Below are 27,949 nucleotides of genomic sequence, written 5' to 3' on the forward strand. Positions count from 1 at the left end.
TCCAGAGTCACTAAAGCTACTAGACAACATTCATCATAGCTCTGGCTTGCTGTTAACTAATGGTTTACAGTAAACAACAGCTGATTAGATTCCAGTTAGACAGGGGAAAAAAAATCTTTCTCATAGTATGAATAGTGGACTTTGAATAGATTACTTATGGAGGCTGTTAAGTCTTCATCGCTGAAAGCTCTAGGAACAGGTTAGACAAATTTGTTAGTAAGGACACAAATATAATTGATTTTGCCAGGGAACAGGGTAATGGATTATTAGGTGACTTCTTAAGGTTCCTTCTGGTCCTAACTTTTCATAATGTTACAATTATTTAGGAAGCTTGAAAGTTATAAATGTATTTAAGCTGTTAATAACTTCATTTAATTAATTCTGACTTGTGTGTACAATGAGAAGGTTACTTATGAACTTGTGCATTGGTTCAGACCAGATCTGGCATGGAGCTCCATCTCGCATAGTAACCATGGGAGTGGACACTCAGGAAAAACAAGAACAGGCTAAGCACATACTGCCTCCCATCTCGAAACATATCGTCAAGTTAGGTTGGGTGATTTATCTAGTTAGTAAACTCTACAGCACATCATCCATGTTTTTTTTTCCCAGTGTCTCCTTGCATCTCTATAAACCCCTTGATCTATTTGAGGAGTACCACCAGAGGTCCATATAGGTTGAATGAACTGGTTCCTCTGGTTTGTTCTGAATGAACCTCTCACTAAGTACTTCCAATATCCCTCATGCCTGTATTAGAACAGACAGTGAAGAGCCAATCACATTCTGCTCCTCTCCAGACCTCTCAGTTCTGCAGACCTCTTTGTACATTCCCCCTATGTCATATTTTTTTTTCCAAATGAAAATTCTTGGCTATTCAACAGATAGAGTTCTTGCCTGTTGTGCTGGAAGTCACAGAATACCTTTCTTCTTCAAATGTATGACTGCACAATTATCTACACTGATTTGCACCTCTTGTTTTATTGTACAGTCATTCTTTCAGCAAGTAAGCAGTCTCCCTTGTCCTTACTACCTTGCATAACCTCAAATCATCAGCAAAGCTTTGTCCCCTCACTGATCACCTCCCTTCTCCAAGTCATTTAAGACCATATTGAATAGTGCAGACCCCAAGACAGTCACCATATCGAATTTCACTAGTGATCTCCCTCCTGTGCAAGAGCTGACCATTTACTTCCATCCAACAATGGTCTATCCACTGTTCACCTCTTTTAAATCATATTCTCATCTATTGCAGCTCCCTCCTCCTTATGCCAGTGACATTCTTATGTGCTTGTTTTTCCTAACATGCTTTGACAAAAAGTTCTGTCAAAAGTCTTTTGGAAACCCAAGTTGACTGTATCAGTCAGATGATCATCTATGTATGACTGACCCCTTCAAAGAACTCTGAGAGCTTGTTAACTCTCACTGATTAGGTAATGTTTATTCAGGTAGATGCTATTTCTCTCTCTTATTACAATATCTACTCATTCACCTGGAACAGATGTAAAATTTTAGTTCGCTGGATGCCCTTGAAGCCTTTCTTAACGACTGACATCACATTTGACACCTTCCGATTTTCATGTATTGAGGAATACAGAAGAGACAGGTTACAGGCTGCTATTAGTAGATATTTCATCCCTGAGTTCTTTTAGAATTCCTGGGTGAATCCTTCAGATCCTGGAGATTCATCTGCCTTTTGTACCATTACCTCTTCCAGATACTTCAATTTCAGAGACATTCTCTGCTGAGTTCCCTGAAAGCCCCAAAGGGCTCTGGAAGGACAGTTTACCTGATTTCTTCTGTATGGGTTTGTATGGCAAGGTTTTGGTAGCAGGCGGCTACTGAGGTGGCTTCTGTGAGAAGCTGTTAGAAGCTTCCCCCGTGTCAGATACAGCCAACACCAGCTGGCTCCAAGACAGACTCGCTGCTGGTCAAGGCTGAGCCCATCAGCAACAGGGGTAGTGATTCTGGGATAACAGAGTTAAGAACGGGGGGAGATACCCAAACTGTGCAATTGCAGCTGGAGAGAGGAGTGAAAACAAGTGAGCAAAACAGCCCTGAAGACACCAAGGTCAGTGAAGAAGGGGGAGGAGGTGCTCTAGACTCCAGAGCAGAGATTCCTCTGCCGCCTGTGTTGCAGCCCATGGTAAGGCAGGCTGTGCCCCTGCAGCACATGGAGGTCCATGGTGGAGCAGGTACTTACCTGCAGTCCTTGGAGGACCGTAGGATGGATTAGCACTGGAGAAGTCTGTGGAGGGCTGTCTCCCGTGGGGGGGACCTGATGCTGGAGAAGAGTGTGAGGAGTCCTCTCCTAAGGAGGAGGAGTGTGATCAGAGACAAGTGAGATGAACTGACCACAACCCCCATTCCCTGTCCCCCTGTGCTGCTGGGGGGAAGAGGTAGAGAATTTAGGAGCAGTTAAGTCTGGAAAGAAGGGAGGGACTGGGGAAAGGTGTTTTTAAGATTTGGGGTTTATTTCTCACTACCTTACTCTGATTTGATTGGCAATAAATTAAACTAATTTCCTCAGGTTGAGTCTCTTTTGCCTGTAATGATAATTGCTGAGTGATCTCTCCGTGTTGTCCTCATCTCAGCCCACAAGCCTTTCATTGTATTATCTCTCCCCTGTCCCGCTGAGGAAGGGAATGACAGAGGGGCTTTGGTGGGCACCTGGCATCCAGGCAGGTTCAACCCCCCACAGAGATGGAAAAAAAACAAACAGAAAAGACAGGCCATTTCCAAGTCCTGATCCAAATTACTTCTCTTTGCCAGTACCTGAAGCAGAAGCCTCCCTTCTCACCTTCTTTCTATCCTTTGTAAGCTCTCTTATAGTGTGTCTTTGGTGGGCAACTGGCATCTACCCAGGGTCAACCCAGCACATCTTCCACAGTGAACAAGGATGCACTCTCCAGTGACTTTGTTCTCCCAGAGACTTCATTTTATACCGTATTCAGACTCACTGACAATGTTTTTTCATCTCTTGATGCACTGGAAGAAGGATATTGAACTATTTTTGGTTCTCTTAACTAGTCAGGTCTCAGACTCATATTTGGTCTGCTTAATTGTGGTTTTCAGAGTATATATGTTAGTGTTTCTGTTTGTTCGGTGGTTTAACCTGCATCTGTCTTGAGCTTTTGGAAGGACTTTTCTTCTTTGTAACAGCCTTTCTCTGCTGTTTAGCCATGACTGCTTTTTACTTTCTCAGGCATGTCCAGGAAATCACATGCATTGGCCTTGTGCTTCCTATTTGGTGTCCTTCTGTAGTCTTCTTGCCCTTTATGGCTTGGGTGCCAGTCTTTGTTTATTCTTGGCAAACTTTGAAATGAACAAAACAGTGGTGGCCAGTTTGGTCTCTGTTGCTCCCCAAAGGTATTGAATCCAAGAATGTTATGTCATTCTTAAAGAGGTCTCAATGTTCGGCAAGATATAAATGCATATATAGGTATGTATGCATATGTATGTTTGTATGTATATATATGTATTCCTTATATATAATTGTGCAAATTGCAATATAGGGCAGCTGTGGCTGTTAAACCTAGGGCAGCAACTGTGAAAGGACTTCTGGTTCTTATTGAATATAACCAGACGTTCATTTAGATCTGATCTCATTTCTGAGACTGCCTGAAATATATGCTGATAATAATTAGCATTTAGTGCATGTAGCACTCAAACCTTCTAAGCATCATTATTCCTCCTTGCAGAGCAATTATGAGCCACAGAACAGTGAAGTGACAAAAGACAGTATCTATAATTCTTCATTTCACTCTGCTGACTATATTGCCATCTTTTTTTTTACTAGGAACAACTAACTTTGCAAACTAGAGGGCACTGCTTTCAAATAATGCTGTTACAGTTGATTTTATGTGTTGAACTTGCCCAAATGAGGTGTTTATATCCTTATTTTCAGACCCTCTTCAGTCTGCATATAACAAATATTTCTGTTGTAACTATGTAACACAGCATGACTTTCATGCAATTGGTATTTTAAGGTAACTTGTTAGCTTCTGAAGCTTGTTTTGTATTTCACAGCTCAAGGCATTTCAATTGAATAAGGTGATACAGACACATAGCCCATGTTGCTGGGGCTCTGAACTCATGGAATGATTCATGTGGTACACATTCTAGAGAAATCTAGCATTACAGATCAAGAATACTAAAGCAGCACCTTTGCATAAATACACATCTATAAAAAATACCCCATAAAATAGGAAATAAATAAGAGCATTTTTAACTTTTTCATGGTGTAGCACCAAAACCTATGTGTAGTCAGTTTCCACATCACCTTTCTGATTCTCATGTCTTCTATTAATCTGTGTTACTCATCCAGAACTCAGTAAAAAAAAGTCTTAATTTTGCACATCTCACTCACAGGGAGATAACTTGTCAGCACAATAATTTTGATATTGGTCTATACTGATCTAGTATAGATCACCCGATATTTTCCACCTTTTCATTCCAGTAACTTGCACATTGGTACTTTAAGTTCTAGGTCAGTACATTGACAGCACAATTTAATTTTGGTGGTAGAGCTACTTGCTTCACTAGCCAGCCAACTTGTCTTGGCAAGACTTGCAAATGATAGAACACAGGAAGGTAGTAAGAACCTTTTCATTGCATGTTCAGTGGGTTTTTTTGAATCTACATTTCCTTTCTGGAAAAGGAACCACACGCTTCCTCAGTTAGTATGGCACCAGAAGCTTGATGCCTTTTTCTCTGAATTGCCCACTATCAGTCACTGTTAATTACCAGTTAAAGCAGGGTCACAGACCACTTCCATACAGAAGGAAAAGCTGAGTTGTACACTGCCCAGTGGGTAACATTTATCAGTCCTTCCAGCACTCTCCCACACTGAATGTAGTTTTATTTAGTAATGCTTTGATGCTAAGTCAAGCTCTGTGTCACTTATCATCTCAACCTGGGATTCATGGAAGTTACTCCCTTTAAACCCATCTTACCAGTTCTGTTCGAGGTGTAGCTCTGCACATTGACTTATTTACTTGTACATGATTCCTCAATTTAATGTTATAGCAGTGACACCAAAAAGCCCAAAACTAGTTACATGGTTTCCCCATTTTTCTGTCTTGTGACTCAGAAAGAGGCCTGTCATCTCTCCCACATTGCCTGGTACAGTAACTTGATTGGAATTTCATTTCCAAGACACAGTAACAATAGAGGTTTGGTACTCTACCAATATTTAAAATTCCTTTACAGTCATTGCTAATTTACTGATTCTTAGCTCTGCTGAATCAGCATCACTGAAGGCAATGTCTCCCCTTAATCACTGACAGAAAGCAGGGCCTCTGCAAGGGCAGATTCAACAAAGAACAGGACTAGGGCAGACTGACAGTAGCTGTATCAACCCCTATACAATCGTTTTAAAATTAACTAAAATCACTAACCTTTCACTTCTGGAGGAGGAGGTTCAATTCTTTGTTTAGCCATGCATGAAAATGAGTTCAGCAATCTTGGTTTAGCCTCGACAGAATCATTCATGTAATTTGTCATGATTGGCAGATTTTGCTGTGGAGAAAGAGTGAATATGAATTAGGAAATAAAAGCGAGGTTTCTTCAGGTTGAAAAATCAAACATCAACAAATCTGAATGTCAGAATCACAAAGAGCAAATTCAAATCTGAAAGGCTGGACCTTTGTGCAACCCCCACATGAACAGAATAACAAATGGAATAGAAGGCAGGATCTACTGTAATCTATCAGACATCATGGAATCAATGTAGCAGTCCCTGAAACAGTACTGTGAATAGGCTGGCTGCAAACCAATGGAGTGTTTCTGAAGCCTACTCCTCAAATGCGCAGTGTCTTCCTATCCACAGGAGGTGCTCTCAGCACAGCAGGGAGCTTTGTGTCTCAAAAATGCCCGACATTTTGTGAGAGCCAGCGGCCCTGCTTCACCTGTCACCATGAATTCCAGGGTGCTGCTCAATCGAAAAGTGAACAGTCTGTTTCTAGAGAGTAAGGAAGACTGCAAGTTCCTCTTTTCCATGAAGGAGCACTTCCTGAACAACAACAAACTACAAATGAAAAACTATAAATACACACGAAAGGGAAAAATTAGAGAAGGAGAAAATGGGAGAGAGAGAGAAGTGAATACTTGGCAACTCCTCATCTGTCATAATCTTCTCACTTGCTTTGGGTGACTAACTCTTAGGTCCAAACTGAGCCTCCTGTATGAAATGAACCCAGGTGACAATCAGCGAATTACCTCAGTAAGGACAATGGATAATCTTTTGACTCAGGATGTACATGTAACTGTTCTGTGATAAACTTATTCTCCTTATGTATAATTTATTTTTTTCTTTGACAAAACCTAAACTTTGCATAGTCAAAAAGCTTTGAAAGTAACCATATAGAGATGCACTGTCATCTCAAAGTTTAAACGCAACTGAAAAAAGACAGTATCTCCTGTGACGCAAATCAAGACACAAGCCTAATACAGACGGTTTAATACTACATATTTTCAAGAATGAATGATGTCCTTATATGTGCTTACACAGCATCAGCCTCAAAAGTGCATCTATGGATTGTGACCGGAGCCCTGTGCATTACTGTAGTACAAATATTGTAAAACTCACCTACACCTTTAACTCACTGCTTAACTCACTAAAAAAAAGAGCCAAGGTGAACAAAAAGAGAGAGAAACACAAGAGGTTGTTTGGTTTAACATAACTACTAGCTGCAACATTTTCTGTAAGATTTAGCTGGTTTACTTTATTAAAAACAGTAACCAAAGGGGATGTCCAAAGCACCCATCGCCACTGCAGATCTTCAGATTATATTTAGCGCTCCACAGTCATCACCTTAGGTGGGGAACCCTGCAAATAAATCTGTAGCAGATCTAACCATCTTTGTTACTCAGCTAGGAAATGGCTTCTGTTTCCACCCAAAACCTTGCACGAAATCCTGTCAGATTCAGAGCCGTAATTCAACCTGTTGTAGACTAATTTGAATGTACAAGGACTTTCTACCTTGCACAGTGATAGTCAATATTTAAATCTCAAAGGCATTCTGAACTGTGATTTGTTGTAGAAAATTTTTCAGTTCTAGGAATTTGTTAATTATTCTTTTCCCACCTCTTGGATATGTCTTCTGCATCCAAGACTATAGAGTTAGGCTGGTGTTAGTGTGCTTTTTCCTCTCTGGGTTCTCTGACAATGTGCTCTGCTTTTGGGAAGAGCCAGTGCCACTACTACCAGGAGTGAAATGCCCTGTCATACTCCTAGGTTGTATCATCAAGACAGTCTTCTAGCGTGCCTCTCATCTTCTCAATACTACTTCAAGAACTATCATTTAACAAGAAAAATTAATCAAAGCAAAAGAATGAATAAAAGCAAAATCTAATTTAACCATCCTTTGCCTAAATCCACCAGGCACATCAGATCCCAATCCACCATAGTCTTATTAAAACATGGATGGTTGAAAGGTGCTGTAGGATTTATAAAAAGAAAACAGACTGTCTCAGAGGCTGATGCCAAATAACTCATTGCCTGAGTTATCACTCTTCAATCAAAAAGTCTATGAAGGAACTACATAAGTCATTTAGACAGCAATCACCATGGAGTTATGCTGGCCTCTCATGTCAGTGATGAAACAGCCAAATTCCCTGACAGTGGTGAGTTATTCCTTTTATCACCGGCAGAGCTGCCAAAAGAATCATCAAGGCTACAGGCATGGAAAACATAAGGCCTCTCCAAATTCAAGTGATAAAAATACAATGTGTTTTATTACTTTAATCTTTACAATTTAAGTTTTGGAAAAAAAAACATCCCTGCAACAATGTCAACCATAGTTAAGTAACAATATGATTAACTTAAACTGAGCATTTAATTACTGTAAGGAAGCTTTCTTCCAGACCATGATCTCTGGGATCCTGTTCCCACCTCCCTCTGCCCCCAGTCTCTCTCCTAACTAAACATGTATCTTTTAGCCCTGACAAAGCCAGCATAAAATATTGGGTGTTTTATTACAAACAGTAATTCTGTCACTTCAGGGGGAGATTTTCTTTCTCTAGTTATAGTAATGACTTAGTATAGGAAATTGGTCATTTTTGGTTGCACTTTAACATTGCTCTAGAGGTCACATACTGTAAGCAAGAGTATAAGTGTTTAGAAAGATTTCTCTGCCTGGCCTGACTGCCTTTAAAAATCCCAGAGAAAGTAAAAATACATCCGTTTTCTTGCATAGTTTTAAATACTTGTTTTAAAACCCTAGCGTGTACTGAAGCAAAGCAAGTTTTGTGGGCCTGATTTCAATTTGAGCAGAATTTCAGTTAATAATGTTGCATGCATAAACCCTCTTTTAACAGTCCATAATATTAAACTGAAGACAGAACTGCTAAAGAACTTTGTTATTTTTTCTCCCTGTTAAATCAGTATTACAGACTTTCAGCAGATGTCTTTAATAGACATTGTTATTAAAAAAAAGTATACATAAAATAAATTCAGACCATTTCTTCAGCATTACTTATTCCCACCATTAAGAGCAGGATTTCTCCCGTATCTTCAAATTATTACTTTTATACCTAACACAAACAAACAAAAACTCATCTCCAGACACTATAAACCTCTGCCAGCATCCACACTATTCCTGTATTAAAAGAACTGTCACTACTTCCATTGACAGTAACCTCCTACTTTTACAGGTTTAAAAGGTAGCCTTAAGAATGTGTTCTAGTAGAAACATTCCAGCCCATAAGCATTTTTTTTTTAAGTTGGGAAAAACATCCATCTTCTTCTGAAGCTGTCGGGTGCCAAAGAGGTTTTGTAGTGCCAGGCATTTTTCTGAGCTTTTATAAAAAACTTAAAAATAATGTCAGTGTTGAGTTAACTTCTTGCAATGTATCACCTAATAAATTTGTACCTTTGTGTTTTTACTGTTCAGGAAATGTTATTACACACAATCATTTTTTCAAGGCAAAAACCCACCACAGGTGATGTCTCTGGGTCAAACTGTCTACATGCCTAAGATAAGAGGGGAGATTTAAATTAGACATTACGAAGAAATTCTGCACTATGAGGCTGCTGAGACACTGGCACAGGCTGCCCAGAGAAGCAGTGGCTGCCCCATCCCTGCAAGTGTTCAAGGCTAGGCTGGATGGGGCTTTGAGCAGCCTGGTATATCTTCAATGCCCCTTCCAACCCTAACCATTCTATGACTCTGTAAGTACATGAAGTCACACTTATGCTCCTGTCATAAAATAAGCCTTGTTGCTCTGATGTGAGCATACAGTTCCTTATCTCCAAAAATTAGGCTACTTATTCACCTAAGTAAATACAAATTTATGAGCTACAGATCTCCCCTCTTCCCCCCCCCCCCCCATCTGCACAGGTAACCTGAGTATATATAAACTGGGAGATGTCAGAGTACTCCTGAGTTCCTAGGTATCAACTAAATCTTGTCTTCTTATTGATATAAGCTTCTCCCTTGACAACCTGATTTCCAGAGAAACCTAATGCATGATCAGATGGGAATAGCGGCAAGTTCTTGGTCTGGGTAAATAGGGAACTGGATCTAGGACAACCTTAAGAAACATCTGGAGACACAATGGACTCTGGAATTAGGATCCTCTGGAGTAATTCTACTGAGAGCAGAATATATACTGCATACATATTTTTATATGTACGGTATATATATATAATATGCATTTTTATACTGAGTAAATTAAAGTAGACTTTGGTCCATCAGCAGTACATAATACTCTTTCTTACATATTTACTGTATGAGTGAAAAAGAGAAACAACAGCATAAAAGCTAAGCTCTCTTGGTTAGGTCCATCTTCCCATCACAGACTTCTAAAGGCTCAACTCACAACTCTACACTTATCTCAACAAGAGACCTTTAAGGCTAAATGCATTAAATTCTCAAGTGCTGCATGAATTGCTGAGGTGCTTTAAAAGGCTGGTCACTGTTTGCTGTATGAATCTTTACCTGTGTGAATCTGATGTTCACAATACCATTAGTGTGTTAAGTATTTACTTCAGCAGATGGAACTATGGTATGGATGGGAAATGGCATCTTTTATAGCCATTGAAAAGAGCAGTTTAAGGCAATCATTAAGGGCTGTAGGGTGGAACCAGACTGAGTTTGTTCCATACGCTACACTATTTCAGTTGAAAGAGACTACAATGATCGTCTAGTCCAACTGGCTGACCAGAAGTCAAAGCATGCTATTAAGGGCATTGTCCAAATGCCTCTTAAACACAAATAGGCTTGGGGCATCAACCACCTCTCCAGGAAGCCTGTTTAGACACAGGTTCTTCCACTCAAGGAAGCACCTTAGCTTTGTGGTTGAAGGGTCACCAGCTGCAGGTCATAACTACACCATAGTCATGGGTTTTAGTCAAGTCACTAGATTTTCAGTTTCAGAACAACAGTCTTCATTCAGCAGTAATCAATCATTATTTATGTTAAAATTTCAAGCTCTTTTAAAACTGACAAGAAATTCTAAAGAAAATGAAAGCTGTTTTCTTTATCCTCCTAATTCTGCTTGGAGGAAGCATCAGTGAACATTTATAAGTAAATTAGGGAATAAAAAATAAAAGCTACCCAAAAGCTATGATTGCCACTGAGGAATAGTCAAATTCATTCTATGAATTCTGGTACTTTTCCATGGTGTTAGATACTGTTGAAGGAAGTAAAACTCATCTTTTAATCAGGGAAGTGCATCTGAGAAGCTTGTCCAAAGCATCCTAGTTTTAATATCCTCTACTATGCTCTAGTAGTCAAGCAGCCATAATAACCTTGAATTGTCCTCAAGACTGTAGCTGTAGCTGCCTAGCTACATGTAGCATCCACATGCATCACTAAGGTCTGAGGTATGAAGCACAGATTTTGTTTGAAAGAACTGCTGAGGAGATTAGGCAACACCTGAATGAATCAGAGACTTCATGACATAAGATAATTAATCTGGATGGCCCCAAGAAGGATCTACATCTGAGAAACTGAGTAAAAGAAAACAAAACACACACAAGTCACAGTTCTGCTGTACCCCTAAATATAATCCAGCACAACAGCTAATCATAGAATCACAGCAGCCCATCCAGTTCCAACCCCCTGCCACAGGTAGGGACACCTTCCACTAGACCAGATTGCTCAAAACCCTGTCCAGCCTCACCGTGAACACTTGCAGAGATGGGGCAGCCACAGCTTCGCTGGGCAACCTGTGCCAGTGCCTCACCACCCTCACAGGGAAGAATTTCTTCCTGATATCTAATCTAAACCTTCTCTCTTTCAGTTTAAAGCCATTCCCCCTTATCCTATCACTACATGCCCTTGTAAGCTATCTTGCCTACCTTTAATTCTTTTCCCCACTATGCACCTTGGTTGCTTCATTGGCTAAAGACATAAATCATGGTTGTCTGGAGCGGCCAAAATTTAGACGGATGCAACCACAGACGAGGGAGTTGGTGACTGACTCTGACATCTGAGAATAGCTCTGAGTAAGCTGCTGCTTTTCTATCAAGAGTGGGATCATTTTTTTTCCCCTCTAGGTACACACATTTCATAGCAACACATTCTGTTGCTATTTAGGATTCACTGGACACTTCCATTACAAATGTTCTTTTCCTGAGATTTATAACCATAGCTTTTGTTACAACGATCAGTGCCAGACAAAACTTGCCTCATTTCGTGTTTCATTGTAAAACCAGGGCTAGAGCCACCTTCACAGAAGTTTCTGCAGTTCTTTTGGCAGGCTTGCGACAATTACTAGGTGCTGTTAGAACAATACATAGCTTAAGGTCAAGACTCAGCAACAACTCTTCAGCTTCCAAGTTGATTTGTCTGTTTAAAAATCAAAAGGGAGGAATCCTCTGCATTCAAAACAGAATCAGCATTGAGTGGAGGGCTGAATCAATGGTTGAAACCAAGGAAAATGTTTGTGTGAACCCCAATGAGAATCAAAATAGCTGCATTTTGCAGTGCTCTATTTATATCTCTATAATTTTAAATGGTAAAGCCAAAAATAGTCATTGCAATATGTCAGCTCAATGTAATTTTTCTTTCCAAGAGACATAAATCAGTTTTGGGTTTTTTTTTTTGGTAGAGAGTAGTAAAATAAATAATACTTTTCCACATAGTTTTAGAGGGTTTTTTTGTTTTTAAAGTTTTAGTCCTTTGTGGCAGGAGTTCCTGGCATCTAAATATGGTCTTTCCCTCATCTGACTTCATTTAGGATATACATCTACCAAGAGACTTTCAGAAATATGTAATGATTTAGCAAGGCAGCTAGTTCAGGTGGGGGATAATTGGGCTTTCGCCCTCCCCTTCACTCTGTGCCACTGTTTTTACTCTCTCCATCTCCATTGTACCCTTAAAAGCAGCAGAGCCACAGCCAAGCATTGCACACTCTCCACAGCCAGCAACTTCCTCTGAAGCTGCAGTGCATAATTACATCCAGCTGCTAAGGGCTGCTGAGAGCAGGACAAGCAGCACCCTGCTGCCCAGGCAGTAATCCCCAGGCTTTGCAATGTGGGACACCCCCAAGAAGGCTCCCGTACTCTCGTAGTAAAAGTTGAGAGAGCACAACAACTCCCCTCCACCCCAGTTCCCTGTACAGACAGAGATACTAAAAGGACAGGCGGTATTCCAGCCTCCCTCCCCCTTCTCTCCTTCGCTTAAATCCATTTGTTTAAAGGGAAGAAAACTCCTCCTATGGCCCCTGCTGCTACTCTGCATGACCCACTACTGTGAGGGTCTGAGGCAGCCTGACAGCAAGCTGCATTACGAAGCTGTGGAGCCCATCGTGACAGCACAACAGAGATAAAGACCCTCTTTGAATTGTATTTGCTAGACCCTGGGAGCTTCACCTGCTGTGCAGGGTTTTATCTTTTAAAATGCAGAATTCTTGCTGGCAGTCATCGAAGTTCATGATAAACCTAAACAGTTCCCTGAGGTGTTTGTGACTTATGGACGTCGGGGGTATAACAGACAGTGCAAATTGCCAAACAATGTTTTGCAGTTATGCAGCTCTAGGATCACAGAACACTTATCATAGAATCACAGAATCACAGAATGGTTTGGTTTGGAAGTGACCTTAAAGATCATCCAGTTCCAACCCCCCTGCCATGGGCAGCTTCCACTACACCAGGTTGCTCAATGTTATGTGCTGATGAACTGTGTCTCTTCAAATCAAATTTATACCTCAAGAAAGCAATACCAGATGCATTGAACATTTTGCTCAAGACAACAGAAAAAATCTGTGACAAAGCTGAGGACAACAAAACCTGCATTCTTACCCTTACATCCTGTTAGGATTACAGAACATTCAGACAGTAAAACTGTATTATATGTAGAACTGTAGGCTCAACCTGTATAGATGCAGCTTACGTGAAAAAATCCTATGCCAAACAAAATCACCCTGGGTTTTCTCTTACAGAATGTGAAGCTTCACAAGGGCACAGGAAGGAGCTCTCATGAGGCTTCACAAACAGAAATTTCTGCAAAAGAATAGGAAGTCTCCCATAAACCCATGGCATATACAATCAGGGCTTTTGGGTAGAGTATTAGTATCGACTGCATCCACAAGCAGTGGCTAATGAAAGTATCACAAGTGCCCAAGTGATTTAGGAGCAAGCACACATTACCGGGATAGATTTTTACACTCTGGGAATACCAAAAAAATCAATGATAGGGGTTTGTGTTTATATCTCTTTTTTTTTTTTTTGCTTCTTCCTTCCTACCTGGGTGGAGGAGCACAGTCAGAACAGCAATGACACTGTCATTCCAAAGTCATCATGGCTTTTTATGCCATAACACATAGCTGTTTGGGAATCCTGTCAGGTTCACTGTTTGCACTCTCCCCTTGTGTGCACACATGCCCCAAACACTTTAATGCTGTTCTTTCCTTTTCCACTATCATTACCTGTGCAGCACACACACAGGCCTATCTCCACCTCTGATTGCACCACAAGGGGGGCATCACATCATCCTCACTTCTCAGGCTACACTTGTGCATTACATTGGCTTTGGCACTAAAACAGGCTTAAGAAATTGCCCTCTGCTGTTTGCCTTGCCCACTCTGTTTATCCTAATTCATTTAACTGATCCCATTCCAGCTGATCCCATTAACACTGGCAAAAGAAGGAAGCAAGGGGTGGTAAATTGTGGTTGAAAGAGGGATGAATGAGCAATGAGCAGCTGGATGGAGAAGAAAATGGTAAACATGAAGCCACCTTTGCTGTTGGAGAGTGTACAAGGAAGAAATGTTCTCAAAAAGCTTGATTAATGGTAACTTTACTCCTTTGAATGCTTCTCTCTATTACATGTATTCCACTTTGCAGGATTTCAAAGTGGCAACCAGAACACTTGGAGTGGGATCTCAGAGCCTTGAACAGACTGCATATGTTTCCTGTTAAGCTAAGGCAACTGGGAGAGGAAAGAACAGAGGAGTGAGAAATGCACAGCACCACACAGCACGAGGACAGGAAGCGTGCATATACATTCTATGGCAATGGGATAAAAATACAAACCCAAATGTCTGCAGTACACAAAGGTGTGTGGAAAGAAACATACTTGGCAGAGAACTGGAGGAAGTGTGCTTTACCTGATACAGGAGCCCAGTTCTGACTGCTGCAAAGGTGGTTGTAGTTCATGAATGTCACACAGGTAGCATGGGGAAAAGTGCACACATGAACACCATTGTGGTGGCACTCGTTGTGACTTGCTGTCAATGATGAATAAGCAAAGTGGTGAGGTAGCACAAGAGGCCACACAGGCATAAACATACACAGCTGGAGCGCCTACTTTGTTCAGCCTTTTTGATTTCTGATGACTTTCTGAAACTTAATTCCTTATTAGTCTTCTTTAACCCAAATTTCTATTTTTCCACCTTCAAGAATGGGCTCACACATCCCAAATAAAGTTCTAATCTTGACTATTCATTCTGAATGTTTTCTTGAGCAAGCGCAAGCTCAGCTGACCTTCTCATTTGGGCAATTTGCAGGTCCCAGTGACTTAGCTATAGGATTTGCTAAAGGAAAATTCTTAGGCTCCTAACGATGAACAGGCTTAATATAGGAACAAAATTGTTTAGGCTCTCATACATATACACTTGGTATAAAGCACTAACAATTGAGCATGCAAACTCAGAGGATGTTGTCCTGTAATTACACGCTGTTGATGCCAGGGTGGTACTTCCCAATCAAATCACAGAAGGGTTGAGATCAGGAGATACCTCTGGAGATTATCCACACCAAGACCCCTGCACTAAGGTGGTGCCTCAGAGGTGTGTACTGTTGGATTTTAAGTATCTCCAAGGATGGATACTTCACCACCTTTCTGGGCAACGTGGGCAAGGCAGTGCTTGGTCACCCTCACAGTGAAAAAGCCTATTTTAATGTTTAAATGGAGTTTCTTGTATTTCAATTTGAGCTTATTGCCTCTCATCCTGTCACTGAATGCTACCAAGAAGAGTCCAGCTCCATATTTTTTACATCTTTCCATCAGATCTTTAGATAATTTATGTAGGAGAAACTAGGGTGTAGGAAAAGGTCTACAAACACAAGGTTAAAACACAAGAGGACTTGACACATAAAAATATGCCCCACTCATGTTTTACAAATAATATAATTAAAGTTGCAAATCCATCACCTAACTGTTTCAGCCAGGACTCTGTTTATCTGTTTATTTGTATATTCTCTATGTTCCTCTCCTGCTCAGTAATCACTAGGATTATTTGCTAGCAACTAAGTTATTTCATCTTTACAAATAGGCCAACTCAATTGCCGTTAAAAACTTCTTCCACTTTTTGTGTGTGAAACAAGAGTCCAACCCTGACTAAAGACAAGCTGCAAAACTCTGACCAATCAGCAACCTATCAGTCAGCAAACTACATTTCCTGGTGAAAGCGCAAAATCCTTTAACCTTATTTTTTCTAAGTGTGATACAAACCAGGAAGTTTCTAATTTTTAGCAAAGGAACAAAAGGTAGATTTCTATCCAGATTTATACGTGTACCAGCAAGTCTTTCCAGACAGTCTAGGAAAAATTGTCAACAGTGTTGTCAGACTTCAGAGAAATAATGAGTATCTTATTTCAACAAATGCAATTTGATCACTAAATCCAACCTTCATGAAAGACAAACGCAGTTGTAGGTTTGAAGCCTCTTACTCTTTCTCCCCCCCAAAAGCTGACAGTTAAAGGCTTGTAAAAGCTGATGAAGTTTTAAAATCAAAAGTTTCCAAATTTCAATCCAGCCCTCATCACCAATACCCCCACATTGTCTTCCCCCAAGTCATTTCTGGAAAAATGGTGATCATGACAAGGATTTCTGCTTGAGAGCATGATTTTCCTTGTTAATTCAAACTCAACAGACCTGTTCACCAAACATTCACTGAAAATTTGGTCTCAGCTAACTATTTTCCTCTATTAGGTTTTCCTTTCAGCAAAGTAAAACAACTATTGTGGTTTTGTCACAGCAGGGTAGGGGTTTTATATATATATATAAATATATAGATTATATTAATATATATTATATAATAATAATATATACATTTACACTCCTTTTGCATCATGAGCACTTATAAACTTGCCCTGAAATCAGAATGTACTGAATGTAACTGGTGTGCTGTGGGAGACTGTTTCTGGCTAAATCTGCAGGCCTGGTAATTAGAGATAATCTTTTATTTCCATCTGTACATCTTTGAAAGATAATAACCATAGTGCCCAATGACAGCATTTTTACCATTTTCCTTCAGAGAAAAACTGCAATTTCAGACATGTTAATCACGAAAAAGTGGCTCTCATAAAAGTCACTGTCAAGAAAACGAACGTAAGATGGAAGCACAATGAATATGGCAAAACCCCTTATTAGCCTGCAGGCCGGAGTAGAGGTGGTGTGAAACTGTAAAGCCACAGGCTTTAGAGAGCTGTGCTGATTTAAGGGACAAAGCATTAAGAAAGAACACAGATTGTGAGAGATGTTAATATCAAAGAGTGACTGGAATTACTTAGAATGGTTCAAGGTAATAAATCTTCAGCAAATGGAATGTACTTAAGAAAGGAGAAATTTAGGTCAAATCACAGGAAAAGATTTCTAACGGTAAAGTACAGAAGGTTATGGAATACTTGCCTGAAGGAAGAGACACAAGGCATCTCCCTGGAGACTTTTAAAACTACACTGGAAAAAGCACTAAAGCATCTGGTACACAATAATCCCACACCAGGAAGGAGAAAGGCTAGATGATCTAACTGGCCTTTTCCACCTCTGCTTTCTGTGATTCACTGGTAATTCCACTGGCCAGTTCTGGTTTCAAATACAAAAATCCAACATCAACTGTAAGCATCCCGTTGAATGCAAATGCTCTTTGGAACTTACCTCTTTACCCCAGCACAGAATGCAAATGCTCTATGGAAATGCAAACAGATCCCATGTTTTAAGTTACTTTTATTTGAATATGTCTACCTTATGATAAGAAGATAACGCATTAGAATGTGACCAGTCATTATGTTTATACTTACAACAGGGATCAGATGTGCTCAACCTGCAGTACTAGCATTAGAATTTCCACATTTTGAATGGATACGGTTTAATTGTGGTAGATTCTGTTATAATGTGCTAGGTACTGTTATAATATTGCTCAGCATGAAGAAGAGTGATATAATGAGATACTGTGACCTTTCAAAGGCAGCCTTACACCTTTTTTTCTCCTTTTTTTTTTTTTAGCTGATGCTCAAGGAATAAAGAAAAAAACAAAACAAAACAAAACACGAAACAAACCAAAAAAAAAAAAAGTTGGTATATTTTACATGGAGTCCTCTGAAAATCTTACTCTTTCCACTTAAAATAATCACTATGTGGTCTTGATCTCATGTTTGGAAAGAGCTGCAGTTATCTGCCTTTCCGAAATCCATACAGACACAGGTGAGTAGCAAGGATTGGGCCAGCAGTCCCTCTAAACTTCACAAAAAAGGTGAATTTTATAAATGTACTAAAAGTGAATAAGGGCTGTAGGACTAGATGAAGATAAATTAACAAAAATCATGCAGAGTGCGCCTCATCATTACCATTGCAGTTTGTATGAGGAGTGTCATTTGAAGAGGTTTCTCCCAATTGTTTCATCCTGTCTGGTTCATGCCATGGAGCAGTTTGAATCTGGATTACTTTCAAACGAAACTAAACTAGAAGATGTGTCCCAGCCAGTGCTGGACATTCAGCCCACTGCTCCAGACCAGAGCTTGTACAAAGCAAAACATCCTGAAAGGGATATAGCACGGTTCCCAGCACCAGCTAGATTCACTGTTCAGAACCACTCCCAGTGCAGCACACTACTTGTTAATGTAGACATAGCTGTATCAACTCTTAACAGTTCCCTTCTCAAAACTGATGGTCTAACAAGACTGTTGGGAAATTATTGGAGAACCCAGAGCAACACCATGCCTACAAGGAGTCTGGCTCATCAGTGACATCTTTTCTGTCTCCTTCCTAAGGGAGGTTCTACTGATCAGTTCAGGGCTGGCATTAACTCAGGCAGTGATCCCATCAGATGGGTTTACACCCAGCACATGTTCACTGTGTTGGGAAAGGGCATACGTAGGTGCTTCCAGCCTTCTCATCCTTAGACGCCAGCAGGTCCACCATGGGCAAACACGCTGCTGGCATCGTGATTCGCACTGCACCCCGCTGGTGCTCCTGCCTACTCCCTTTACATCTGTCAGACAAAGCCACTGGCCTGCACCCACAGGGGGGATATAAGAGAAAAGGTGCCTGTATTTCACATCCCAGCTTTGAAAACTTGTAATCTTATACTTGAATCAGTGAACTAACAGCTACTGCTATTGCTCACCTGCTACACACTCAGGGTGAAAACTCTCATTCCCTTTCTACAGCAAGATCTTGAGATGTGCTGCTAGCGCGTTAAAGACACAGTCCTCTGCACAGAAAGCAGCGCACCGCTGGTGTCAGGAACATTATGTGTCACTGTATTTTCTTGGCAGGGCAGGGCAGGGCAGGGCAGGGCAAGGCCTGGGAGCTCAAGCACCGGATCTGGACAATCACCACCTAATGCTTCCTGTAGCTTCAGCCTGTGAGAGGGTCACAGCACTTAACACAGCGGCCTCTACGAGAGCTGCAACACGTTCTTCACCTCCCGTGAAGAGAATGGCCCTCTGGCCCGGCCGCAAAAGCAAAGCCCCTTCCCTCCACACCCCAGCCTCCGGCGGCAGCTTGGGCGCCAAACAAGTTGGGCTCGCCCCCTGTTTTCCCCTTAGCACTACCCGCCACCTCCCTGCACAAAGCTGCAGCCACCGCAGTGCCGGCGGCCCCCGCCCGCCCCACACCACCAGCAGCCCACACCGGCAGCACCAGGGGCAGCTAGTCGGCCTTCTCCCGCCAGGCCGGGTCTGCCACCGCCAGGGCACGGGCGGCGAGCAGACCTGCCCTCGGAGGGCCGGCCCAGCAGCCGGGGAGGGGCCGGGCGGAAGGGCCCCGCCTCCCCTCGCCGCGGCCTGCGGCAGGACTGCTCTCTAGGGGCCGGGCAGCCACACTGCGCCGAGCCCGCCGGAGCGGAGCGGCCCGGCCCGGCCCGGCCCGTTCCCGGCCCCGGGGAGCTGCAGGCCCGCAGGGAGGAGCCGCGGGAGGGGAACGACTCAGGGAAATGGGTGGAGGGAGAGCGGGTCCGGCAGGAGCAGCCCTGAGGGACCACTCCCGCTGGAGCTGGGATGGCAAGAGGGATCACAGGGCACCGTGTATTAGAGGAGGATTAGCTCTCATTTGAGTAAAACTTCAGCAAACGGTTTTGAAGAGAACAAATGAAAATGATGAAAGTAAACAGAACATCAAGTAAAATGCAATACCTGTTCAGCACCTGCTGCAGATCAGGCTTACTATGAGGACGGTGAGGCACTGGCACAGGTTGCCCACAGAAGCTGTGGCTGCCCCATCCCTGGCAGTGTTCAAGGCCAGGTTGGATGGGGCTTGGAGTAACCCGGTTTAGTGGAAGGTGTCCCTGCCCATGGCAGGATGTTGGAACTGAATGAGCTTTAAGGTCTTTTCCAACCCAAACCATTCTGTGGTTCCATGATTGTCCTTTATTTTCCTGCATTAACCCCAGCCCAGGAAAAGCCAAGCTTACAGTGCTGTCAAAGATGACACTGACAATCACAGCACTTGTCACACAAAAGGAGATTGACACATACTAGCTTACAGGGCCTAGCAAAAGAAAGAGGGGACAGGGCTGCTCCCTGCACAGGTATCACCACCCCAGAGTACAGGCTTCTCTGAAGACAGGTGAATACAGCTCAACTGGGCATTACAGCAGATATCTGAATCACCCTCAAGTGATGACTGAGGTCCTGGAATGATCTTCCAGTTAACACAGTGCAGGAAACAAGAAGACATTTGAAGAACTTAAAGAAATACTTAGTTCATGCTGGTGTCTGCAGTAGTAATGACTTGGATGGCCTCTCAGTTTTAGTCCTGTTACCTCTGTATTTCCAGCCTAGAAAGGATGAGGCAGCACAATTCTAACACAGCAAACCAAACATCTTTTGAGTGCTCTCCACTGACAAAAGGCATAAATGCAAAAATCAGATGAGGAGAACCCCTACTTGCCCATGCAACAAATGCAGGGTGGGGACACAGGGACCAGGCTGGGGCCTGAGCAGTGGCAGGCATAAACTTGCTGCAGAAAACCAGACCACTGACACAGAGCAGGCAGCATACATCAGCAGCGTCATTCTGTAGGGCAAAAAGCAAACATCCTTCTTGGTGTGTAACAGGAAATTGCTCTGCGAGACAAGCAAAGTAACCCTCCTGCTTTATTCCATACTATTAAGGCACCAGTCATGAGCACAGCACCTTGGTTTTGGCACCACGTTTCAAGAATGTCAATAGCTGAAGAGAGCAGTGAGCATGATCAGAGGGTTAGAAAACACAACCTACAATGGAAGATCAAAAGAACTGCGATGGTTTAATCTCCAGATTAAGACTGAGGTGGAGTATGGTCACACTTTTCAAAGGAAAGGAGTAATTTGTTCTTTGTGCCCATCATGAAGAAGAAGTAATAGATTTAAATTGCAGCCGACTTTTTTAGTGATAAGCACAGGGAGACATTAAAACATATTGCCTGAAGAGGTTGTGGTGCATTTGTCACTAGAGAACAAGTTAAACAAACATATTTCAAGACTGACATTAACAGAGTGCAACTCTTAATGGAGAGGAAGCTGATGACTGCCAGGGATCCACTTTTTGCTGTTATTTTCTGAGACACACACAAAAAAGTTTTTTTCCTTCAAACACAATTAGAATTCAAAAAGGGGAGTTACTATTTCCTGTTGGGTTTTTTACTGGCTTACTGCATGAATTGAGAAACCACAAGTATTTCTGTACCTCAACTCCCCATCAATAAAACAGAGGTAGTAATACACAATTCATGAGGATGCTGCAAGTCTGTAGTGCATTATTGTGACCTTGTTGATGCTGGGAAAGGAGGTGGTATACCAATGTAAAATATTCCCACACCCTCAGTTGTTTTTTCATGCTTGCACTGCTTTAAATACTGTAATTTGTTTTCTTTTCTTCTCAGAGAGCGTGTAGGCTAAGCACACACTGTGATCCCTACTAGTAACACAAGTGCAGCTCTTCCCAAAGAGGAATAAACCAGGGTTCATGTAGTTTAATAGAATACTGAAGTTGAGAAACGCCTTTAGGTTAAAAACCCCACAAACCCTAACCATTAGGTTTCATACTACTGCAGGTTTCTTCTGTCATTCAAATTTCACCAGCAGAAATTTCTAATTCAGAAGCAGCGCTCCTCTCTGCTCACCTGAGCATGTTGAAAGGTCTCCTGGAAAAGAAAAATCTACCTCCCAAAACAATTAGCCAACACTAGCAGGGATTGTTTAGAAGACATGTCCAACCAAAGCAGAGCTGAAGTACCTTCCAGTGTGTAACAATGGCTTATATTCACTAGAACTGTAAAACATTCTTTGTTTTCAATAATGTTTATAGTACTGTGTTCAGCTCTGAGACCTCTGACACAAGAGGGATGTGAACCTGTTGGAGCAAGTCCAGAGGAGGCTATGAAGACAGAGGGCTGGATCATATCTGCTGTGAAGACAGGCTCAGAAAGCTGGGCTTGTTCAGCCTGGAGAAGAGAAGGCTCTGGGGAGACCTTAAAGCAGCTTCCAGTGCCTAAAGGGGGCTACAATAAATCTGAAGGGGGACTTGCTAGAAGGGCAGGTAGGAATAGGATAAGGAGGAATGGCTTTAAACTGAAAAAGGGGAGATTTTGATTAGATATTAGGAAGAAGTTCTGTGTGAGGGTGGTGGGACACTGGAACAGGTTGCCCACAGAAGCTGTGGCTGCTCCATCCCTGGCAGTGTTCAAGGCCAGGTTGGGTGGGGCTTTGAGCAACCTGGTCTAGCAGAAGGCGTTCCTGCCTGTGGTGGGGGGTGTAACCAGAGGATCTTTAAGGTACCTTCCAACCCAAAGCATTCTATGCTTCTATGGTTCCTGTTGTTTGCATTATAATATAGCATTTTCAAGTCCAGTTCTGACACACATTTTTCCTGAACACACATATACAAGTATCACTAAAGGGACTGTCATTATTTACACATACCTTGTTCCTCCTGTGTGCATCTACATTTACATGTGTAATAATACAATCCTGGAAAAGTAATTTGGAAAATAGTTTCCTTTTAGCATACCAGCTGCTGAGATGATTAAGTCACTAATACTTTGTAAGTTCTCTAGCTCTCAAGAGTCCTCTTGCATTTGGCATTATTTGTAGAAGTGCAAAATCTCTAATTCCTATCTAGGTTAAGTCAAACCCCACTGCAATCAACTCACTCTCTTAAAAAAAATCATTACAAAGACATCACATCAGAACTGCTGCTACATTCCATTGCTCTTTTTTTTTTTTATAGCACTGCTTTTAAACTGATTACTTCTCATTTATTAAAACTGAAGTATAACAAGCTATGTTTAAAAGCATATTTGTGTTATTTTAACAACTAGAGTTCTGTACGAGAGTTGGATTATTTTGCTTTATACCAACATATTTGATGATGCAGGGGAAAGTTTCACAACTATGTGATCAGCCATCAAATGCTTATACCCCACAGGAAGTCAAGGAAGGTTAGACACTTAACCCTCACTTATGGTTATCAAAAACCTGTGCTTCAAGATGTGTCAGATATGTCTTTTGCTATTAAAAAGATAAATAAAAATCACAATGATTAGCAGAAGTTGGGAAGAGAGATGATCAAATGTATTATTTATGGGGCTCCTCAATATTTAGTACTTTACATTATTTTCAACCTTTAATTTCTGCAGCTAAGATTCTAAGTAGGAGCACTATCACTGCCGTCTCCCTTCTGAACCTGGGGGAATGCTTCAACCTTCTTCAAAACCTTTCAGTGTGAACATCCGAGAATCAGTTCCCCTTGACTTGTGTCAACTTACTGCCAAGAATACTGTTTTAGTGTGCGAAGCTATTTGCATCATCAGTTCTTCATTGGTCACTATCAGAGACTGTGATACTTTCTGGCTAGCTGACACCACAAATCAGTACAATTCAATGATTCAAATTTAGAAGTTCTCCCAAAACTTTTAAGTCGTAGCTAATCAAAGTCCTCAAGTTCCAAACATAAAACCTGGAGTTAGGTAATACAGTTTCCTGAAGGAACTACAGAAAGGTCAAGGGTAAGGCAAGAATGACTGCAGTTTTGAAAAAGGACCTTGTTTGGGGATAGAGTCAGTCTAAAAACTGGAGTAGGGAAAGAAACAGAAACAGAAAGACAGAGTAGGGAAAGAAAATGAACTATCCTGACAAGCAGTGTAGGAGTGTGAATCAAGGAGGGAAGTTAAAGATGAGTAAGGAAATAATTCATTAAGGTAACTGCAGTAGAGAAAGATACAATGGACCTGCAAAGCAGAGGGCAGATCTGCATTTAGGCATGATGCGATGCTAGAATATCTTTGAGTTAGTCTGATGTAGTAGGACCAAGAACTGATGGAAGGGGAGGGAGAAACCAAAACTGTACAAAATGTCTAAAGAAAGTAGATGGCATTCAAGAGCAGTAGCTAGTAAGAAGTGTCTAGAATCAGTCACTGCAAAAAAGGCCAAAGAAGTGAGGAGTCAAGAAGATGGGAACTAATATTGATTGGTCAAGGACTGTAATAGGGAGCCTGGAGGGATTAAATAAGGAAGAAAAGCTGAGAAGGTGAAGAGAACAACATAGAATGACGGCAGACAAGAAAAGGAGGACTAGGAGAAAGACAGGTTGGAGAAGACAGGGCATAAAGGGTCACAGTCATTCTTTTGACAGAAGCTGTTATTGCCAGGCCTGGAGCAGCCCCTGCTACACCTGAACACCAGCTGCCTGTGGAACCCACTCCAAAGCCCTGTTGCAGTATGCGAATAACATGCACCATAAGAAATCCAAGTTTTTTGCAAAAGATATAAAGTCACAGAATTGCAGATGCTAGCTGACACTGTGATGAATGCAGAATAGCATCTCGCAAAGACAACAGGAAGCTTTGCCAAACTACGTACTCAAATACTAGCAAATGCCAGAACTACCATTACCGTGCAGCCTATTTTGTATATGTGTTATGACACTAATTGTAGGATCATGTGCTAATTTTTCCACAATGCCCTTACAAATAGAGCAGCTCTGCTAACAGACAGAGTTGCACAGCACAAAAAGCTGTTCTCCATTTCATTTCTGCTTCATTTGTTGCTGGAAATGGAAAACAGTTAAGTGAAGCAGAGACTTTCAGGAAGAGAAAGTTAAGACACCTGAAGAACACCCTGATAAAATATACGCTACTTTTATTCCTGCACCAAGTTTTCCACGTAATTGTAGTTCCAGTTGCCTGTGATGAGTTTTTCAGACATACTCAGTATTCACAGTTTTGGTGTAACCAGTGGGACTTGTGCAGTCAACTTACTGAAGTGCTATGTATTAAGTACTCTAAAAACTCAGATCTTACACACATTAAATCAGATGCTTGCAATTAATGGATACTTCTAATATCTTTACATCTGTTTTTGTCCCCTATGAAACAGTATTAAGGCCTCCTTTTGTGCACCTGTGGGAACCTTGCACAGCAACTGTCCCTGACAAGCAACCTCCCTAACATTCTCCAATATAAACTTCTGTGTTTATGAAACACTTGGACATGTTATGGACACACACCTGTAAGGAAGCCCTCAGGCCACACTGAACAAATAAGCAGGCAACACATTTAAAAAGCCCTAAAGAATACCTCAGTAAGTCTCTAGAGCAAAAGGAGCATGTGACTGTATTACAAACAAGCACTTCCATAACCCTGCTGGATAGGTTCAACAGCTATGGAAATGTGGCAGAGGGTTCAGTGCTAGATTGTACAAACCCTCTACGGAGGCTGGGCACACATTTAGATCATGCTGTATCAGAACTGGAACCCTTACAGCATTATCAGCGTTACCAGCACCTTCCAAGTTACAGACTTGTGTTTGGATGCACCTACTTATTTCCATTTAACACCATCCATGCTAGACCATGCTAGGCACTGAGAGAGCCAAATAGGAGAAAACCTACCAAATCAATAGAATACAGTGATAATCAAATTGTATGCCACAATGGAAAATGCAAAAAGCAGAAATTTAAATAGGTTAACTAGAAAGTGTTAATTATGATACACCTTAATTTTGAATACTTGAATTTGCAGTCATAATAGTGTAACTCCAAAAATAGTTGTGTATGGATAGAGTATGGATAAATATATACATAAAATTATTCTCAGAAATGAGTGTCAATAGAAACACTTTGTGATTTTAAAGAATATTTTTAAGAACATAAATTAATGTGTCCTTAAATCTTTGTATTATGAAAAAATACTTTTATTTTGAACAGCTAAATGTTGGATTTATTAATGCTAACTATTTACTGTTTGCTAAATATTCATCATTCTCAAAGCTGAAAATTATTCCAAAGCAACTGATTGTTTTCTTTGACAGCTACACATATTAGGGCAATAAGAGCCTCCTTGAAACAGGTTCTTAATCCTCATTAAGCTGAAGAGCTGTCAGTAAATATCATGCGAAAGACAAGGCTATTGATATTAGAATATGTAACAGAGGTTCAAAACTGTTGTCCCAGACGTGGTCACAAGAGAAGATACTCTGTCCAATTAGTGAGATGAAGATGTCTGAAAGCACAGGGATGTAATGATACAAGCACACTTAAAAACAGGGCCCATATTTTAAGTGAGACTGTGGGATTTCAGCCAAGACACACACGTACCAATCCTGATTCAACTGAATTCATCTTTTAAGAAATGTTGTCTGTGCTTACGGTTCTACAAACATTCAGATCCAACAGGATCTGACAGAAGCTACAGGATCACAGAATGATAGAATGGTTTCGGCTGTAAAGGACACTAAAGCTCATCCATTTTCAACCCCCTCTTCCCATTAGGCAGGAACACCTTCCACTAAACCAGGTTACTCAAAGCCCAGACCAGCCTGGCCTTGAACGCTGCCAGGGATGGGACAGCCACAGCTTCTCTGGGCAGCCTGTGCCAGTGCAAAGCCATTTGTTCACTACACCAAGATATCACAATTTAGGAAAATTAACACTGTATTTCCATCCACTTGCTATAACTTCAATGGTAGTATAAGTGATGGTATTTATAGCATGCTATGAATAGCTTCTTTTCAAATTCTGATAATCCTGTTTTATAAAATACATTTGAACAACTACAGAGAAGCTAACAAAAAGTCCATCTGGCCCAGTATGGTGTCTGTGCAACAGTAATCAGCACAGTATACAGAGGAAGAGCATCACTTTATACTGGCCATGTTCATAAACTGTTTGTAGCTCAGGGACTTCCTTGAGGCAAAGTTAGAGGCTTAATAGGTCTCAGTCTTTTGTGCTTTGAAAATGTGTCCAATCACTTTTAGGTGAACACTAACCCTCCTGTCATGCTTTCTGAAGAATACAGCATGATAATGCAAAATAAATTGTGCATAGTGTCATGCCAAGTTTCAAGATTAGCTGTGATGCAGAACAGATGAACTTTTAAAGGAGGATTAGATAAGCTGCTTAATTGAGTTCAGATTCCTTAGGAAAGCCACTAGGGTTGTTTAAAACAGAGTAAAAAATTCTGCAGTAGTAGAAGTAGACATGCACAGTGTCAAGCCAATGCTAGAATTAGAAGGAAAGGTGAAAACAAATCTGTTTTTCATGGTAACAGAAAAAATCCATGCAGTTAGTAAATTATGATTAATTTCAGCAAATGACAGAAAGGTCAATAACTTTAGATTGAAAGCAGATTAAAATATTGCAAAATCAGCTCTCTCACTTCAGAGGGGCACACAATATATATAGAAGAGATGTAATCCCCACCACCTACTCCAAGACAAATTGCTGCTTTTGGAGGAGACAAGGAAGTTTTCAGGATGCATGATTCTATAATGTCTGTGCAAAACCAGAAATGAGAACTACAGTTCTCTTTTAATACATCAGGGCTATTGTCTGCATTATGCAGGATCATTGACTGATAGGAACATACTTGTGAAAGGAAAGCTTTGGCACTAAGAATGCCAAAAGTGCATCCAGAGCAATTTTACTTTGGAGTAGCTGTCCTGGGAGCCTTGTGGGAGGCATCATATTCAAGGAGTCAGTGATCTTGAGCAAGCCACAGCTGCTCTTTTAGGTCTTGTGTTTCAGGTTTGAGAAACCTGTACATTAACCTCCACAATGATGCTGTGCCCCACACCAGCCTGTCCTGTGAATGTCGTAACAGAGCTAGAATTCCAGCCTGTCAGGAGAAGATAGATGATGATGCTTGGTCCACAATATAAAAGGCACCACGGTATGGGTGGGAAGAGAAACTTCTCCACAGACAGAATCTGTGAAGCATGTCATGGGAAAAATACATCCCTCCAGATGGACAAACTTGGGGTTCCCAGCAGCTGAAAGGCATAAGATTTACTCTCTCTATATAT

At 41.3% G+C, this 27,949-nt stretch overlaps 1 protein-coding gene across 1 annotated transcript in view; it reads right to left on the reverse strand.

Annotated features, from left to right (window-relative positions):
• Positions 1-18,857, reverse strand: part of MAML3 (mastermind like transcriptional coactivator 3) — a 277,279-nt gene extending 258,422 nt beyond the window's left edge. The window contains exons 1-2 of the mRNA XM_062637227.1: positions 18,793-18,857; positions 5,397-5,517 (exon numbers count right to left, since the gene is read on the reverse strand). The gene's annotated coding sequence lies outside the window, so the exon portion shown is untranslated. The remainder of the gene's footprint in view (positions 1-5,396; positions 5,518-18,792) is intronic.
• Positions 18,858-27,949: the final 9,092 nt, after the last annotated feature.

This window comes from Pezoporus occidentalis, unplaced genomic scaffold, assembly GCF_034315485.1.
Source record: "Pezoporus occidentalis ecotype Australia unplaced genomic scaffold, CSIRO_AGI_Poc_V1 ctg51, whole genome shotgun sequence".
NCBI classification, from domain to species: Eukaryota; Metazoa; Chordata; class Aves; order Psittaciformes; family Psittacidae; genus Pezoporus; species Pezoporus occidentalis.